The following is a 20,363-nucleotide window of genomic DNA, read 5'->3' as shown; positions in this document are numbered from 1 at the left end:
GCAAGTATAATCGGTCAATACTAACAAACGGCATCAATGATAGTCTTTCACATAAAAAAATCTATTTCTAAAAAGATACCAAGATAACCTGAAACAATAAAGATACCAAGATAACCTCTAGACTTACCTAATGTGTATTTATATAGATGTTTTTAAGTAAATTGCATATGTTTCTATTAATTGTAATTGTTTAATCCATACTATTTAAAAATATAAATTTAAAGAGATACGTAGTAAAGTTATACACAAATTTTGATCATGAAAGATTCTTCATCTTCCTTATGTAATCCTACTTACTTATACTATTTCTAAACATAGTTTATACACAGCTTTCATGTTCCTCATTTCATGCAAGTTCGATAAAAAGAAGAGAGCGATCGAGAGATATCAATAGAAGAAGTAGAGTGAGCAATGTTTTTTTTTGTCAAGTGTTTATTTATAAAAGCTTTATTAGCAATATATAGAGTAATGATTTCGTATACGTGAAGCAAACATGTCTATGTTCGCAAGTTCCGTCTGCTATGTTCTGATTGCGAAGAAGTAGATGCATATTTTGCAAAATAAACATTAATTAATCTGAAGTTACAGTAAAAGTATATTTTTACATGACTTATATTTATAAGCTAAGTTATATTGTAAATAAGTGATAACCTAATAAATCAGAAAATATTTAATAAAAATATAGTAACCTTCTACTAAAAATAAATTAAATATTTACAATAAGCCAATATTTTAAAAAATTCTAAAATTCAATGTGTAAATATTATCTTACAACACCTAACTGGTTATTTGATACATATTGTTTATTTAGTCTTCAAGTTTAATAACATAAAATATTCAGTCATGTATTTTGTTTAAATATTAATAACTAATATTATATTTAATTATGTTTTTTAAAAAATAATTTCCTCTTACAGCGAGTCATATATCCATTTTCCAATATTTAAATTATTAATTGAAAATAAAATACGTAAAAAACTAAAATAAATTCAAAAATATATACACATTATAAAATAATCAATGCTTTGAGCGCTAAACCTAACCACAACAATAAAAAACTCCATTCTAGTTTTAAGAATTCGATACAAACTTTTAAGATAATTCATAACACCTACAATCATGAAAAATATAAAATAAGTTTAGTTAGACACATGTTAGAATGAGATGAGATTGTATTATCATTAAACGAAAAAAACTTTAACAAAAAAAGAAAAGATAATAACTACAAAGTATTTGACGAAAGGTATCCAAAGTATACACATCTGAGAGCTCACAGGCAATGACAGGAAATGACCCAAGACTCACAGATGTTTCTAACAGAGAGCTCAAGACCAACCATGGACACAATGAAGACCACTCATGTATTCTTCTACTTCCTTCTTGGTTTTGGTCTCTCCATTGCAACTTTAAACTCGGAGCATAAGATGCTTGAAAACAGTGTCTTCATTTACCAAGACGTACTTGTATCCAAGAACTTGAGCTCGGTTTCTGAAATCCACCATGTTTTGCTCCGGCACTTGGATCCCGACCAGCACGTTCGCACCTGCCCACCCTGTTTTGAAAGAAGGAACCATTGTACAGAAAAAAATGAGACTCAAAAGTTACAACAAAGCTTTATCATGGTGCAATGGTGAATTCAGATACAAACCTCTAAACGGTAATGGAAAAGGCTAATGTTCCAACATGGACTGAAAGAGTCCAAGAAGTTCAGAGTACCAAGTCTCTCAGGGAAGCTAAACTTGCAGAGAATCTCTTCTTCAACACTTGATCTTCCACCCATCTGAACATATGCAAAGCGTGGTTCATACTCTTGCATCAATCAATGATATTGCCTAAAGAGAGGTACCAAGTAACGCAGGTGATCTTTTACTAAGTCACTGGTTGTGAGGTTCCTAGTCCTGAGCTGAGAAGATTTCATTCTCTTCTCTAGTGTTTTGAGCTCTCCAGGTGTGTGCACTCCAACACTATGCATCAATACATAACACTATCTGGATTAGAGGACGAATAACAACAATAACCTGAAAAAAAAGAATATTCTCAGGTTATATTCAGTGGTCCAACCTGCACCATAACAGATGTATTATAGAACGGGATTAACTAAAGCTTTAATATCAGATGCTACATGCTGTAATATCAAACACACACCAGTTCAAATAATTTCATAAAGCTTTCAGGATTTTCCGGCAAGATAGTAGCAAGAACAGCCTCTTGTTGCGTACCGACATTGGCGAGTTCTGTCACAATCCTTAGCTTGATGAGCCACTACTTCTTGTAGACCCGTCAACCGATTATTTTTCAATTTTGGTGCCACTTACGGTAGAGAGTTTTGATGTCGCTGCAAGACCATATGAAACACAGTACAAATTCTGTTTTTGTGTTGTTGGTTGGTGAGCGAGTTAGAGATTCCTTGCTTTCACGGTGGCTGAAACACATTTACAAAGAAAACATAATCAATAAACGGTATTGCTCATAACACTATATTTTTTTTCTCAAATTTAAGAATCAATTTTTTTAAAAGGAAGCGACTGTATCCTAAAACCATATACATGCCACCACTGTCGTGATCAATGAAATGATGATTCAAAAAGGAAGGAAACTACCCAGTATTATTATGTTCCCATTAACCATCTTAGGAACAGTTCTATGAATATATTGAATGTAACAGCTGGACAATGTTGACTGCAGGTCGCCGGAATAATATAACGCAACAATCATCAGAAGGGACGAAAGGACGAATTAAAAACGTAAGGACGAAAGACGAAAGGACACAGTCGAGACATTACTCTGAGTTTCTTTTGAACGGTTCGTCTCACTCGTCGGTTTGAAACTCCGGGTTTGATCTGACAGATGGAAGAATTTCTTAATAATAACCCTTACGTCTGAAATCTAGAAGCGAGATTGATATCAATTCCTTAAAAACTTGAAGCAGTAGGAAAGACTCTGCTATTGTAAAACAATAGGATATGATCAATAACACAACTAACACATACATAACCCAAAAAAAAAAAGAGATCAGGCAAGAAGAATCGAAAACAAAAACTGGATTCGTTTGAATGCTCTTATCTCATAGGATTATTAGGATTGTGAGAATAATGTTCATATGATGAAAGCTAACCTTTTTTATAGCTGTAGATTCACCGCTTTGTACAGAGAGAAGATACATTGAATGAGGAAACGTGTTTGGAGTGGGTTGAATGAGTTAAGACGGTAGTTAATGACGATGAATCAAAGCATCCCGTAACGGTCTGTAGGAAAGAGTGTCTAGCTGATTGAAGAGACAAAGGGAGATCCTCCATTGTTGGTGTGAGTGAGCGCTTATGAATATCATCGTGTTTGGAGATCGAAGAGAATTGTGAACCCTAAAATTAGGTTTGGAGACGATGAAGATGACAGTGTTCAAAACAAAAATTGATAAGCGTAACTCAGGATCAAAAGTTTGGGTAAAACATGAAGCCGAAAAGCGAAGCCCACAAAATGACCAAACCAAATATAAACGACAGAGCCCAACAAACTGCAGATTAAATAAAACGATGTGTTTCAATCAACCATGACACGTGTCGCGCCTATAGAAACCGAGTTTATGACGTGGCAGACGACGTGGATAGCCTAAGGAGAGAGTAAACTGTCTTTTATATAAATAGATAGATGCAGTTGACAGTACTGAGTCAAAAATCACAGTGTCTACATTCTCCAAGGAATATCACATTCCCTTTGCAATACCAGTAATAAATGTTGGGAACAGACAAGCAAATCACGCTAGCTCTGATACCACTCTGTTGGGATCAGACAAGCAAATCACGCCAGCTCTGATACCACTCTGTTGGGGAAATAAGAGCACACGGCGCAGCGGAACTTAACGGTCGTGTTTTCCCTGACCCTGTGTGAACCTGTGAGGAAATACTTCGACGATAGCAGGATATAGTATAAGCAGAAACTAAATGAGACAAGCACTTTTTACGTGGAAAACCTCCTCGATGTGAGAAGGAAAAACCACGGGACCGTAGTCCACTCAACAATCCACTATATAAATGTATGTGAGTACAACCACGTCCTCCCTGTTCAACAATCTGAACAGAACAGAGAATCTAGCTACAAAGAGCTATCTCCAACACAAGAACAACAACAACAAGAGAGCAACACAAAGCTTCAAAACCGGCAGCAACAAGACGACCTCATCTCACAAGGATTCCGGCAACCAGAGACTAATCCCACCGTACAAATCCAAGATGAACAAGTCCACAACACCTATGCCAAATCTCAGCTCAATCAGAGAAGATCTTACCGTCGGATTTACCAAACACTCAAGACAGTGCTGCTGAAGAACTGTGACGACCAGCTTCACCAAAACCCAGACAACAGAAGAACCAACCGTTAGAATCCAAATCCCTTCGGTGAACCTTTAACCCACTGACTGAAGAAGCTTCCCACAACATATCAGCCCGATCAAGATCCATTTGACCCTCCAAATCTGCCTTGACAAACCCAGACGAAATCTGCCTTCTTCTCTCCTTTTCTCTCTTTTGTCTTAAGAGTCTTCTTGAGTACTCTTCTTTCTTTTCTTGTGTTATGTCTGTTGTGTAGCACAAATTAGGTTAAGAAACTTTATATGGTGTCTCACTAACCCTAATAACCTCCAAGGCCCAATACTAATCTCATGGACTAACCAAACCCAATGGGTTTTCTCCATCTAGAAAGAACCCAACATTAAATAATCTCATTAAAAATTATTTAATGTTTGGTATCAAGACCCGCAAATTACGATGGGTCTTTCTTGGACAAGCGGGTCTTGATAAGTACCTTGTCCATGTGAAACCTTTTAAGTACCTTTTCAATGTATCTCTCCTGAGACAAGTGAATCAGCTTCTCATATCGAGAATCTGTTTCGCTGGACCCTTATCTTTCATAGCAAAGAACATCCCGAGCTGCTCTTTTAGCTCCTTAATTCTGTCCATGTTCCTGCCCACAATCAACATATCATCGACATACAGCAACAAGATGATAAAATCATCTTCACCAAACACCTTCACAAATACGCACTGGTCTGAATCAGTCTCTGCATAACCATGCTCCCCATAACAGACTTGAACTTCATGTACCACTGCCTTGGTGCTTGTTTCAATCCATAAAGGCTTTTCTTCAAGCGGCAAACCAAATTTTCCTTGCCCTCTTTAACATAGCCTTCCGGTTGTTCCATGTAAATCTCTTCCTCCAGATCACCATGAAGGAAAGCAGTCTTCATATCCATTTGCTCAACCTCTAGATCAAGGCTTGCTGCCAATCCAAGCACAACCCGAATGGATGACATCTTCACAACAGGAGAAAAAATTTCATCATAATCAATCCCCTTCTTCTGGCTGTAACCTTTCACAACCAATCTAGCCTTGTATCAAGGTGGCTTTCCATCCTCATGCTTAATTCTGTACACCCACATATTAAGCAAAACCTTCTTGCCCTTAGGCAATTCTACCAACTCAAAAGTGTGATTCTCTTCAAAAGAATCCATCTCTTCATCCATGGCGCCAAACCACAGATCCTTGTGCTCATCCTCCAAAGCTTCATAATAGCTTTCAGGCTCTCCCCCATCAGTAAGTAGCACATACTCACTAGGATCATACCTTGTCGACGGCTTAAGACCCCTCTCGGATCTTCTCACAACAGTAGGTTGGTTCTCAGCAGCTGGTGTCTCACCATGATCATCACCATGATCACCATTGCCATCTTCATGTGCGGGAGCATCTGCACCGGGTGTACCATCCTGAACCTCAACCTCAACTTCACCGTGGACTGATGTAGAAGGAGTAGCCTCTATATCGATCAAACATTCATAAACCTGAGTTGGAATTTTGGACTTTTCAATATCCTTAATCGTTTATGAGTTTCTTCTCAACATCTCTACTCCTTACGAGCTTCTTCTCAACGGGATCATAAAATCTGTACCCGAACTCATCCTGACCATAACCGATGAACACACACTGCCGCGACTTCATCTCAAGCTTCGATCTATAACCTTGGGAATATGAACAAATGCCTTACACCCAAAGACCCTCAAGTGACTGTAAGAAACATCCTTACCAGTCCAAACCCTTTCTGGAATATCACCCTCCAATGGAGCACTTGGTGACAAATTCAGCACATGAACCACCGTGTTCAAAGCTTCTTCCTAGAAAGTCACCGATAAGCCTGACTGTGAGATAAAACATCTCATCCTCTCGACAGTTGTCCTGTTCATCCTTTCAGCCAACCCGTTTAACTGTGGAGTATAAGGCGGCGTGAACTGATGCCTTATTCCATGCTCTTTGCAATAAGCATCAAATGGTCCAAGATATTCTCCACCATTATCACCGCGGATACATTTCAGCTTCTTCCCCGTTTGTCTCTCAACCAATGCCACAAAATGCTTGAAATATCCCAGCACCTGATCCTTCGTCCTCATAGGAAATACCCACAACTTCCTTGAATGATCATCAATGAAAGTCACAAAATATGATGCGCCGCCAATAGATCTTGTCTTCATTGGACCACACACATCTGAGTGTACCAAATCCAATACCTCAGGTTTCCTGGAAGGCGCAGAAGACTTGAAAGATACCCTGTGTTGTTTTCCCGCAAAGCAATGCGAACACTTCTGCAGGTGCAAACCAGAGATTCCTGGAATCACCTCATTCTTAGACAACACATCCATTCCCTTCTCACTCATGTGACCGAGTCTCTTATGCCATAGCTCCATGGCATTATTATTCTCCACCGCGTTAAAAGCATCTTTGGAGACCTTAGCCTGCATCCAATAGAAAGATGAAGACTTCTCACCTCGAGCTACAATCAAAGAACCACGAGAGAGCTTCCATTTACCACCACCGTGCAAACTGAAATAACCCTCATCATCAAGTCTTCCCGTAGAAATCAGATTCATCCGAATATCTGGGACATGCTTAACATCCTTAAGCACCAGCTTAGTACCAAGACTAGTTTCCAAGCAAACATCACCAATGCCAGCAACCTGAGCCATCGCATCATTTCCCATCTTCACAGAACCATAATTACCCGTAGTATAGGTAGAAAACAAATCCCGCTGTGATGTGGCATGAGTAGTAGCTCCACTATCAATCACCCAACTGGTGTCCTGCATGTGACATTAATGGCATCACCCTCAAGAAGAATGAGAAACTGATCTTCGGTGACGGTCACCCGATCCACCTTTTCTTTTTTATTTCCTTGCTTCTTGTTTTTCAACTTCCAGCAATCCTTCTTCATGGGCCCTTTCTTATGACAGAAATAGCACTCCATATTTGCAAATCTATTAGACTTGCTCCTGCTCCTTTTCTTGTCCCTCTTGGGATCTCTACTTGAACTCCTCCCCCTTGACTCAGTAACAAAGACATCTGAACGCGAACTGCTAGCATTCGACTGCCTTCTTGCTTCCTCATTAAGAACACTGTTCTTCACTGAATCCATCGTAATAACACCTTCCGACGCGGAGTTACAAAGAGACATCCTGAAAACCTCCCAAGAATCCGGTAAAGTACCGAGAAGCCACAGACCGTGAATCTCATCATCAAACTTGATGCCCATATCAGACAGCTTGTTGAGCAATCCCTGAAACGCATTCAAGTGATCTGTCATCGGAGTCCCCTCCTGATACTTCAGCTCAATCAACTTCTTGATCATGTACATCTTGTTATTTCCGGTCTTCCTAGCATATAACTGCTCCAGCTTCTTCCACAAAGAACGAGCATCCGTCTCAGTCTCAATATGATGCAACACATTATCATCTACCCACTGCCTTATCAACCCACACACTTTGCGATGCTGCAGCTTCCACTCTTCATCCGTCTTCTTCTCAGGTTTCTTCTCCTCGAAGACAGGAACATGGAATTCTTTAACAAAGAGCAAATCCTCCATCTTGCCCTTCCATAGATGATAGTTAGCACCATTCAAGCTTAACATCCTGCCCATATTTTCCATCCTGCCCATATTCTCCATCATTCACACAAGCAACAATAACCCGAAGTTTTCAAACCCAAAGCTCTAAAACCAGAAGCTCTGATACCACTCTGTTGGGATCAGACAAGCAAATCACGCTAGCTCTGATACCACTCTGTTGGGATCAGACAAGCAAATCATGTTAGCTGTGATACCACTCTGTTGGGGAAATAAGAGCACACGGCGCAGCGGAACTTAACGGTCGTGTTTCCCCTGACCCTGTGTGAACCTGTGAGGAAAATACTTCGACGATAGCAGGATATAGTATAAGCAGAAACTAAATGAGACAAGCACTTTTTACGTGGAAAACCTCCTCGATGTGAGAAGGAAAAACCACGGGACCGTAGTCCACTCAACAATCCACTATATAAATGTATGTGAGTACAACCACGTCCTCCCTGTTCAACAATCTGAACAGAACAGAGAATCTAGCTACAAAGAGCTATCTCCAACACAAGAACAACAACAACAAGAGAGCAACACAAAGCTTCAAAACCGGCAGCAACAAGACGACCTCAGCTCACAAGGATTCCGGCAACCAGAGACTAATCCCACCGTATAAATCAAAGATGAACAAGTCCACAATACCTCTGCCAAATCTCAGTTCAATCAGAGAAGATCTCACCGTCGGATTTACCAAACACTCAAGACAGTACTGCTGAAGAACTGTGACGATCAGCTTCACCAAAACCCAGACAACAGAAGATCCAACCGTTAGAATCCAAATCCCTTCGGTGAACCTTTAACCCACTGACTGAAGAAGCTTCCCACAAAATATCAGGCCGATCAAGATCCGTTTCACCCTCCAAATCTGCCTTGATAAACCCAGACGAAATCTACCTTCTTCTCTCCTTTTCTCTCTTTTGTTTTAAGAGTCTTCTTGAGAGTCTTCTTGAGTACTCTTCTTTCTTTTCTTGTGTTATGTCTGCTGTGTAGCACAAATTAGGTTAAGAGACTTTATATGCTGTCTCACTAACCCTAATAACCTCCAAGGCCCAATACTAATCTCATGGACTAATACCAATGGCCCAACTCTAAATTTGGTTATCACCAACCAAACCTAATGGATTTCCTCCATCTAGAAGGAACCCAACATTAAATAATCTCATTAAAAATTATTTAATGTTTGGTATCAAGACCCGCAAATTATGATGGGTCTTTCTTTGTTATGACTAGGATTACAAATCTGTGTTAAGAAATAAGCACATGTTTCTTAAAAATCCTAAAGAATGTCTCTGGCCACAATCATAACATACAAAATGGTCCATCATACCATATCTACAACTTCAATAACTATAATCTACAGCTACAAACAACATTCATTTACACTAAAATGATGTGTAAATTATAAACTTAGAACCTTCTAATGGGGTAAAACTAATGACAAGAACAAAATATAAGTGTTAGAAGCATACTAGCTATTTTGGTACAATTTAAAGGTGGCTTCATGAGTGCTTATTTCAAAAGTAAAGTGAAGTAAAACTATGTCCTACCAAACAGTATAAGCAAGGTAAGCATTAATTAGTTTTTGTCAATGTTCTAAAGTCTATGTTTCATTGATATTGAACTATGTTCTGTCAAATGGAATAAACAAAATATACTTTGATATTTTATGGTCTCCATTATAAAGCATCTCTCTCTCGAATATAATAGATCTATGTGATTATATTTTCGTTGATTTCCACTATAATTTTTTCTTAACAAAACCAATCCACGTTTAAATTTTCAAAAGATAACAAATGTATCTGATATACAAATTTATGTATATCCCTGTCCAATATGTAAAACATAATATTCTATTATTGCAAAGTCTTTCAAAATAGAATAATAATACAAAGGTTAAATAATAATTTTATGTAAAACTTAATATATTTTCATGTATATATTTATCGTTTACTTATTTTTAATAGTCTAAAAATCAATAATTTGGGAGTAAAATAAATTAATATAATTATGTATCTTTAAATATGTTTATGTTAAGTGTCATAAAATATCTTAGAGTCAGAAAACTCCCTTAAGAAATATATCAAAACCATGTAGTTGAATTATCATTTAAAAGATTCCGGATTAACCCTAGTGCTATATAAAGTGCTAGAGAAAAGATTGCGGGAGCAGACACAACGTTCACCATAACGCTATGCTATCTTATAATAGCATTTTCCTTATGCTATATATGTGACGTTTTCTTGTAGTGATTATGTTCATATATATATGGAACGTGGTAGTTAGAGATAGCAATTTTTGAACCTGCCTGTGGCCAGGTCCATTTAGACTTGCTGCAGAGCAGGATTGGTCTTATCTTAAAATTCAGGCCCGACTTTTTAGCGGGCCTCGCGGGCTGAGGTTGTGCGGGACTGGGCCAGAAGCGGGATGGGCTCGGTTTATCCCGCGGAACACGCGGGTCCGCATAGACATCGTCACTTTGACTCTCGAGCTCTCACCGACAAAAGAAACTTAGAGAAATGGCGAGCAGAAAGACGATTCCTTCCGGCTTCTTTTCTTCTTAGATCCGTCAATTTTGATATGTCACAAAACTTCGGCATGCATGTTCTTCATATCCTCATTTAATCAAGGAAGAATCTCTTCACGGTTTCATCTTCTTTCTTTCTTTATATTCTCGATTCATACGATCAGAAAACGACTCAGCTTCTAGATGTTGTTCGGGTCAAAATCGGTCAAGACGAAATCGATGTCCGAAAATCTCGGAAAAACATGAAAAATGTTAGAGCAACCTCGAGAGACTAATTGTTAATCGAGAAACCTCGGAAAAATATTATGTTCGAGATTAATCATCTCGAAATCAACTGCTAGAAACATTTTCTACACAAGGAAAAACCTACGGAAAACTAAAAACGCAAAAAACACGCACACGCCGAAGGAACCGAGCAGCCAACTCCGGACGTGGCCGTGGCCGCCGGGCGGCTAGCCCCGTGCTGGTCGTGGCCGCTGCCGGCTAGCGCCCGTGCTGGCCGTGGCCGCCGGGAGGCTAGCCCCGTGCTGGCCGTGGCCGCCGGCGGCTAGCGCCCGTGATGGCCGTGGCCGCCGGGCGGCTAGCCCCGTGCTGGCCGTGGCCGCCGGCGGCTAGTGCCCGTGATGGCCGTGGCCGCCGGGCAGCTAGCCCCGTGCTGGCCGTGGCTGCCGGCGGCTAGCGCTCGTGCTGGCCGTGGCCGCCGGGCGGCTAGCCCCGTGCTGGCCGTGGCCGCCGGCGGCTAGCGCCCGTGCTGGCCGTGGTCGCCGGGCGGCTAGCCCCGTGCTGACTCGGGACATCGGACGGCTAGTCTTCGTGCATAAGTTCTAGGCCTCCGGGTCGCCAGAAATCCGTGTTTGCGACTTTCCGAGATCCCGCAAACAAAACTCCTTTTCCTGCACCAAGATTCCAAAGAACCCGTAAGACGTCAACGGACAGGAAGACTTCGTATAAAACGGTGATGGTTATCTTAAGACACCATGTGCCTCAGCAATGGATCGAAGATCTTCCGAAAGACTCGACATCCAAGTAGGAGCATTCTTTCAAAGAAAATCGTAGAAAACAGCGGAAGACCGGAAGACGGCCCGAAAGGGACCAAACCCGATCGAACAACCCGTTTACGATTTTCTAAAAAGATAGATACGACGGTTTACAACTATCTTCGCATGACAAGATAAATGTTAAACTTCCGAAAAGATAAATGTCAACTTTCCGAAAAGATAAATGTCAACTTTCCCGATAAACGCGAAAGCCGACGAAAATGGAAAAAGTCCAGCCCGCGGCGGACTCAGCCCATCAAGAATATACCGTCATATGGGAGTATATAAGCAAAGCTAGGAGCAGAGGAAGGGGGATCCGAAATCAGAAGAAAGAAACCACCCCAGAGCAACTTAGAACTTAGGCTTTTATTTCCTTTTTAGCGAGCTGCGACTCAACTAGGTTAGATCTAGGTTTCGAGACTAGCGACGATCGACAGCTCTTGCGGCCGAGATCTCGACCTGTTGTCCAACGCTCTCCGCAGATTCGGAAATAAAATTCTTTCTTTTTGCTCTCTTTATTTTACGCATATATTCCCAAACTAGACTCGTATTAACTTTGTCGTGCGTGGCCCAGCAGATAGCCGGGATCCTCGGGGAAAACTAGGTCAACTTAGTTTTCCTACGTTTTAACTTAACTAAAATCGACAGTGCGAATTTCGGTTCCCACAGTTTGGCGCTAGAAGGAGGGGATTCACGGATTTATCTTTCTCGCAACTACGCACGCCCTGTTAAGCATGTCTGCTGACGCGGAAAAAGACAAGCAAACACACGACGGACCAGCCGTCGATGTCAACGCTGAGAAGACTCCTGACGGAAACGTATCGACGGTCACTGCCGAGGCAAACACCGCGATGCTGGACCAGGTGAAAGAACTGTTCGCCACCGCCCAAAACGGTCGGAAGAACAAGAGAAACTAATGGCTTCACTCGCTAAACAGGTCAACACCTTAACAGCGAAAAGCAAACTCCCGCGCGGATCCACCAAGGTGAGGCGTGTCAGGAGGCTCGACTTTGGAACTTCCGGAGACCAAGAAAAAGATGCCCCGAGAAAATCCCCGGAACTCGTCCCTGACGATACCACTCCGACGGGGCAGAAGAAAACGACGGGCAACCTTCTACCTCCCGCAAGGGACAACGAAGTAGACGACGTCGAAAGAATCAATCTGGATATCAGCGATCAATCGGACCCGTCCGACGAAGACGCCGACCTCCACCACAGAAGGACTCGAAGTCAGTCAGCTCGACTGGCGGCAGCCTTCGAAAAACCCATGACAGAAGAGGAAGAAGACCTCTACTGGTCAGAGCAAGAAAGGTTGGCTGAGGACCAGACTCGGGCCTATCGCAGCCAACGTAGACAAAGGAGCGCGAACGGCGCCAACGAAATCCACGATTTGCGCGAGTACATCGCCAAAACTGCAGCCGAGGTGAAAGCGGTAAAATCGCAGATTCACCACGCGACCAGCACTGCCCCCGAGATCGACCTGCTCCTCGAGGAATCGAGAAAAACTCCGTTCACCTCTCGAATCACGGACGCACGAGTCTCAGATCCTGGGAAAATAAAGCTTCCCACCTACGATGGAACCACAGATCCAAAGGCACATCTGCAGTCTTTCCAGATTGCGATGGCAAGGTCTAAACTTCCGGAGCGGGAAAAGGACATCGGCTGCTGTCTCCTATTCGTCGAGAACCTCAGAGGTGCTGCGCTCGAGTGGTTCTCACACTTGAAAAGAAACTCCATCGGAAGTTTCCGCCAGCTTGCTTCGGCTTTTCTGAAGCAATTCTCCATGTTCATGGACAGGGAAACTTCCGACGTAGACCTTTGGAGTCTAATTCAAAAGGAAGACGAACCGCTCCGCGACTACATAAGGAGGTTCAAACTCGTGATGTCCAGGGTAACAGGCCTCAGCGACAAAGTCGCCATCGACGCCCTGAGGAAAAACCTCTGGTACAAATCGAAATTCCGAAAGTGGATTTCTCTGGAAAGGCCACACACCATCCAGGACACTCTCCACAAGGCAACGGATTTCATCATCATGGAAGAAGAGATGAAAATCCTAGCGCAAAAGCATGGACCGCCGAAAGCATCCGGCAAGAAGAAAACCTCTCGTAACGACAAGTACGTCCATCACGAAGGGGAAGACGTCCAAGGCGAGCATAACTACGCCGTCAATTCCGAACAAGGAAGGACCGCCGGAAACACTTGGACGCGGAACTCGTACAAGGACAATTCCAGCTGCGAGTTCCATCAGACGAGAGGTCACTCCACCGCCAACTGCAAAGTCCTCGGCGCTAGACTCATTATGAAGCTGCTTGACGGCAAACTAGCAACGGTCAAGAGCATGAAAGACCTGATCCTAGATTCTGACCGTCCGCCAAAGACCGACGGAGCCAATCCCGAGAATAACGCTCCTGGAACTCAATCGGGCGAAAAACGCGAACGGAGACAAGACGGCGAAGGAAACAACAACAACCGCCAAAGGATCAACATGGTCATCGGAGGATCGCATTTTTACCAGGACTCCGTTTCGTCAATCAAAGCCTACGGACGGAAGGCCGAGACAAGCCCCGGATGGTGTCCAGAGGACGACGTTCCCAATCACGCAATCACCTTCGAGGAACAGGATACGACCGGACTCGATAAACCCCACTACGATCCTCTGGTCATCGACTTGGTGATTCAGGATCTCGAAGTCGGCCGCATCCTCATCGACACAGGAAGCACGGTCAATATCATGTTCCGCGACACTCTGCAGAGGATGAAGATACCCCTCGGAGAAGTCATCCCAGAACCAAGACCATTGACTGGATTCTCGGGCGTCACGTCCATGACCCTCGGAAAAATCAGACTCCCGGTCATGGCTAAAGAAGTCACAAAGATCATCGAATTCGCGGTAGTGGATAACCCGGCTATCTATAACGCCATAATGGGAACTCCTTGGATAAACGCCATGAAGGCAGTCCCGTCCACTTACCACCTCGGCGTCAAGTTTCCAACACCAACTGGAACGGCGGTAATCTGGGGAAGCCAAAAACAGTCGCGACTCTGCTTCCTAGCCGAACATAAACTTCGCAGCAATCGGAACGCCCCAGTAGCTAACCCGAAGCGAACCAAGAACCTGAGTATCTCCGAGAACTCAGCAAAAAACAACTCGGATTTGTCCGAACAGGCCACGACTCAGGACAGCGGGAAAATCCTCGAGTCCATCGCCGAGAAAACGGATGACCTAACTCCCAACGCGACCGCCGACTTAGCCGAAACAGTCAAGGCGCCGGAAATCGTGGAGTAGTAGCAACCGCGACAGGAACAGAACTACGAGATGGCTTGATCCTCGCAAGAGGTACGTAGGCAGCTCGTCGCAACCCGACGAGTTCAGCTATCCCCCTCACCAAAAAGGGGGGGGGAGATGGGAACAAACATCCTTGTACTCCCGCAAAAATACTTTTCACATGTACTCTACCTTATAAAGTTTTTTTTTTTTAATTCAAATGCTTACTCAACGCATAAACATTACGGAAAACAAAAATCATATCTTTGAGGAACGCGAGACGTCGTTAGTTCTCGAAAGGTCTTGATTCTCCATTCTCCTCCAAACAGTCCATCGCGACTCTAAAAAAAAAAACTCTATCAAACAGTCTGTCCGCGACTATAAAATTCATTTCCGTCGATTGGCCCCGACGGAAAAACACAGAAACGTTTCACTCAATCAAATTCGTAGTCTGGCTTCTAACGAAGTCCTCTTGCATCCGACAAGGATACCATAGCCCGCTATACAAAAAATCCAAATTTTGTTAGCTCTTCGTAAAGGAAGTAGCTCGACTCGTATCCAAACGAGTCATATAAGCCGATAAGCACTTCGCAGATTCTAAAACGGTACGAGTCAGGTCGAAATCGCAAACAGGCGAAACGAAAGCCGATTTGTCATCGCACAGCTTCAGTCCGAAAGTAGACCTAGGTCTTGCCCTAAACCCGGCCTTGCTGGTATCTAAGACATCTCATAGGCATAAGTATCCAGAATACGAGATCCCAAAATTTGCCTCTTATCGCTTACAAACCTTACGTTCACTACAAAGTAACCTACGGACCTGGAGATAAAAAAAAGAGATTGAATACGAAGTGACTACACGTATTCAAACCCTCTACACTTGATGAAAGTATAAATCAAAACGCATAATTCATAAAAAGCATTTATAACAGGGATTCGAAAGCCACCAACGGCCGATCCCGGAAAACACAAAGTCACGCACCCTCCTAAGGGTCGCAACACATACATACAAATAGCCACACTTGGCCTATCACAAATTATAATCGAATGCATAACAATCGGTTAAAGATATTCCAAACGAGGAGTCGGGCTGGTCAACCTCTTCACCACCGTCGCCTGCGTTCGAACCCGCTCCTACATCCGCTGTATCCTCCGAGACTTGAATAGGATTCCACAACTCTCGAATTCTCCCTTCGATCGGAGGAACAAAGGATTCAGCGTTAGCGCAAATTCTCATCGAGCTGTCCATCGTGGCAAGTTCGCCGGAAAGAGAGAAGTCCTCACGCTGCATCTTGTGAAGAGTACCGACCGAACCACGACACTCGCGAAAATCGCCTACAAAGTCATGAGCCTCTTTGTACGCTTCGAACTCGGTAGAAAAAATTTCGGCCCTTCGGTTCAGCTCGGCGGCAGCTCTTCTCCGTCCGCTCCTTTCCGTGCGAACGAGGGCTCGAGCCTGGACCTTGGCTTGCCGGCATTTTTGCTCCTCCACCCCCAACCGATACTTAGCGAATTCCCTTTCCACTTCCTCCGCTTTGAAACGGGCCAGCCGGGCAGTACGGAAACTCCCATCGATCGATGCATTCCACACTCTCACGGCCTGCAAAGAAGCCGAGGTCAAATAAAAAGAAAAGGGGGTTTACTCAAGTTTCAAAAACAAACCTCGTTGACCAAGCGAGCACCCTCCGCAGTCACCTTGTCCCTTTCCTCGTTGTCCAAAGACTCGTCACGGGAAAACGCCGGAGGGAGTTCATCAAAGAAGTCACCCGAGGGAGGAGCATCCTGATTCCCTGAGGTAAAGCCAGGATCGTATCTCGGCGGTACGCCATCTCCCGACGAGGTCTCAAAAGCGATCCCTTTGTCCTTACGAGGCCTCCGCTTCTGCCTTAAAGGGGCAAAAACGTAGGATCTATCATTGACACAGGGCCGCGTACCGCCTCGCGATCGGTGAAGCGCGACCGCCCCTCGAATCCGGTCGAGAGTGAAGGAGTTCCAGGAACAAGGCCTCGACCTAAAAATGTCCCTCTTGGTCAAGAGATCGGAAGGAACATGCGCGAGACACCTGTTCTCTAAAAAAAAAAACACACACGTTCGGTGCTCGCCTTTTGGATTCTAAGAAAGGGGAGGCGACAATCTTACCTCGTTGGTACAACCAGTCCGTCGGGAATAGGTGGAGAAAGCCTTCCTCGACAGACTCTCCATATATCCTCACGAAAAAGAAACGATCAACATGATCCTTGGCGTGCGAGGTGACTCCATGGATTACCGAAAAATTGGTCCTCGCCTTCATGGAGTATACTCCGTTGATACTCGTCGTCTTGGAGTTCCACAACCCTTCGAAATCAGCAGGGCTAAGGTCCATCCCTAACTCGTAACTCAGAATCACAACGCCAAGCCAACTCTCCAAAGCCGGCACGTTCAGCTGGCTGATTGCGATTCCGAAACGGTCGAGGGCCTGAACAATGATCCCAGGGATCGGGAACCACAGTCGGCATTGCGTCAAGAACATCTCGTAACAAGTAAAGTAACCTTCCGGAGGATGCTCCGAACTCTCATTCCCGCGAGGAATGCGAAACATGACTCCCTTCGGAACCTCATAAAACTCTCGAAGAATTCCGAGATATTCAGGGGACACTTCGCTCGGCGAGTCAATTTCCTTGCGCATCTTCAGAGGTCGCCGGGGAATCGGGATCACGGGAAGGGGAGCATCAGAACCAAAGACAGCGTCGCAGTACGCGTTCCTGTTGATCTCTGAAACCTCGGGCTTCGGAACTTCTTTCTCGGCATGAAAACTATCCGAAGACGAGTGAGACTGCCTCCTCGAGGATTTTGATCTTGAAGTCATTCTTTTCTTGAAAGTAGAGAGAGAATTTGCAAGAGAGAGATTAACTTGAGATTCTTGGGTGAAGTAAGAATGGTAAAAGATTCACAAGTCTTTATAGGCAAAGATTTTACTATTCACCCCGACCTTCGACACGATTTCGTCTCCATACTTTTCTCACGAACCATACCGCAAGCTAGGACCTACAAACCCTACGGCTCCTAGCTAGCTGGGGGGCTAACTGTTGGGGTCAAAATCGGTCAAGACAAAATCGATGTCCGAAAATCTCGGAAAAACATGAAAAATGTTAGAGCAACCTCGAGAGACTAATTGTTAATCGAGAAACCTCGGGAAAATATTAAGTTCGAGACATCGGGACATCGGACGGCCGTGGTTGCCGGGCGGCTAGCCCCGTGCTGGCTCGGGACATCGGACGGCTAGTCTTCGTGCATAAGTTGTAGGCCTCCGGGTCGCCAGAAATCCGTGTTTTGCGACTTTCCGAGATCCCGTAAACAAAACTCCTTTTCCTGCTCCAAGATTCCAAAGAACCCGTAAGACGTCAACGGACAGGAAGACTTCGTATAAAACGGTGATAGTTATCTTAAGACACCATGTGCCTCAGCAATGGATCGAAGATCTTCCGAAAGACTCGACATCCAAGTAGGAGCATTCTTTCAAAGAAAATCGTAGAAAACAGCGGAAGACCGGAAGACGGCCCGAAAGGGACCAAACCCGATCGAACAACCCGTTTACGATTTTCTAAAAGGATAGATACGACGGTTTACAATTATCTTCGCATGACAAGATAAATGTTAAACTTCCGAAAAGATAAATGTCAACTTTCCGAAAAGATAAATGTCAACTTTCCCGATAAACGCGAAAGCCGACGAAAATGGAAAAAGTCCAGCCCGCGGCGGACTCAGCCCATCAAGAATAGACCGTCATATGGGAGTATATAACAAAGCTAGGAGCAGAGGAAGGGGGATCCGAAATCAGAAGAAAGAAGCCACCCCAGAGCAACTTAGAACTTAGGCTTTTATTTCCTTTTTAGCGAGCTGCGACTCAACTAGGTTAGATCTAGGTTTCGAGACTAGCGACGATCGACAGCTCTTGTGGCCGAGATCTCGACCTGTTGTCCAACGCTCTCCGCAGATTCGGAAATAAGATTCTTTCTTTTTGCTCTCTTTATTTTACGCATTTATTCCCAAACTAGACTCGTATTAACTTTGTCGTGCGTGGCCCAGCAGATAGCCGGGATCCTCGGGGAAAACTAGATCAACTTAGTTTTCCTACGTTTTAATTTAACTAAAATCGACAGTGCGAATTTCGGTTCCCACAAATGTCACTAGTGGAAAAGGGTCTGTACTTATTAAACGCTCTGTTCACACTAACGATTCCAACATTGATCTCGACATCAACATCTCGTAACATAGCTTCTTCTCTGTTTTTTTTATCTCCATTGGAGTAATCAAAGCTCTGTTTTTATCTTCTTCGCCATCAATGTTCTCTTGCTATTCTAAATTCAGTATCTGCTAAAATGCTCACAATTAATATCTACGCATCCTAATAGTAATACGATAATACCATTACCCATTACTGAATTTTTCAAACATCCAACACTGATGCAATGAGCAGTTAAGTCAAAACAAGTTTCTAAACTTCAATCTTTAATCACTCAAAGATTGACTAATAAGAGATCATTATAAATGTATAATTTTGTGTCTTGGATCACGTACTAAACCATCGATATGAGACAATAATAAATCAGAGAAGTGTTTTCAAATCTTAAAATATGAAGCTTGCAATATAGTATCAAATTACAAGAAAAAGCCCAAAGGAGGCGATTAAAAGTGCGACAAGTTACGAACAGGAGTTACATCAAATACGTCGTTTTTCCGGCCGTCGTCGACTCTGGCGGCGGCTGTACTAGTTTCTAGTTTTATTACAGTGTTTAGGATTAGATTATATTCACAGTTTCTAGGCAATTGGTGGTTATGGGGGATTGTGACTTTCACAAAGGGATGCAATTGCTCTTCCTCCAATTCCCAAAACTTGTATCCGGTGATGTTTTCTCATGTGGGTCCTACATGGTGGGCTTGGAGATGATAATGGTTATGGTGTTATGGTTGCGGATGTATGTAAGTTTGGATCTCTTCTAGTCATCATCATCAACGAATAAAACACATCGCTTACCGGTAAGAGACACTATCTTCAGCGACTGGATATCCTTTTGTTATTGGCCATGTATTACATTCTATTTATGGGCTTCTCATTTGAGCCGAGTATTTGGCACCATTTAAGTAGAACGACATATTTCCAATAGTATTGTTGGAATCTTATTCCCGACGTTTTTCGTCGTTTATTTGTCAACCCTAATAACATTGGTTAGGATTGTGATATTCTCCGGTGGTTATCATGAAAGATTGGTGACTTTCCAACGGTTTAAACAAATTATAACAAATTTGTTATGAAAACACGTCCGTTACGAAAGCCACCATGGTCTCATTATTCGAAGAGGAATGAAGAATTGTTTGGATATCTAGGTGATGAAGATAAGTTGAATTTATGGCTTCATTAGTTTCAAAACAAAAGAATGTCAATGTAATGGACAATTACAATAAAGCATGTTATCTCCTTCAGCGAGAGTATTTGGGACGGATTACGATATAACAGATGGATCGCATCCAATGATCTTTTTAGAGGAAAAAGGCATTTACTCACAAAGAATGAGAGCCACAAAAAAGATCTTACAAGATCAAGAACGAAGCGAAGAAAATCTAGTGAATCAACTTA

The 20,363-nt window shown here is 43.2% G+C and overlaps 1 long non-coding RNA gene across 11 annotated transcripts; it reads right to left on the bottom strand.

Moving 5' to 3' along the window:
- Positions 1–1,160: 1,160 nt before the first annotated feature.
- On the bottom strand, positions 1,161–3,453 carry LOC108852601 (uncharacterized). Of its 11 annotated transcripts, XR_008939244.1 has the most exons (6): positions 3,116–3,451; positions 2,784–2,940; positions 2,146–2,422; positions 1,847–2,018; positions 1,649–1,780; positions 1,161–1,552 (listed from the first exon to the last, which is right to left on the bottom strand). It is a non-coding gene; the product is annotated as an uncharacterized LOC108852601 (long non-coding RNA). The 11 variants fall into 11 exon arrangements; XR_008939238.1 differs by having other exon boundaries at positions 1,649–2,018; positions 2,146–2,679; positions 3,116–3,453; XR_008939246.1 differs by having other exon boundaries at positions 1,649–2,018; positions 2,146–2,679; positions 2,784–2,886; positions 3,116–3,453.
- Positions 3,454–20,363: the final 16,910 nt, after the last annotated feature.

This window comes from Raphanus sativus, unplaced genomic scaffold (genome assembly GCF_000801105.2).
Source record: "Raphanus sativus cultivar WK10039 unplaced genomic scaffold, ASM80110v3 Scaffold0006, whole genome shotgun sequence".
Lineage (NCBI taxonomy): Eukaryota > Viridiplantae > Streptophyta > Magnoliopsida > Brassicales > Brassicaceae > Raphanus > Raphanus sativus.
Note: the sequence above shows the minus strand (reverse complement) of the source record. Positions and strands in the feature narration are given on the sequence as shown.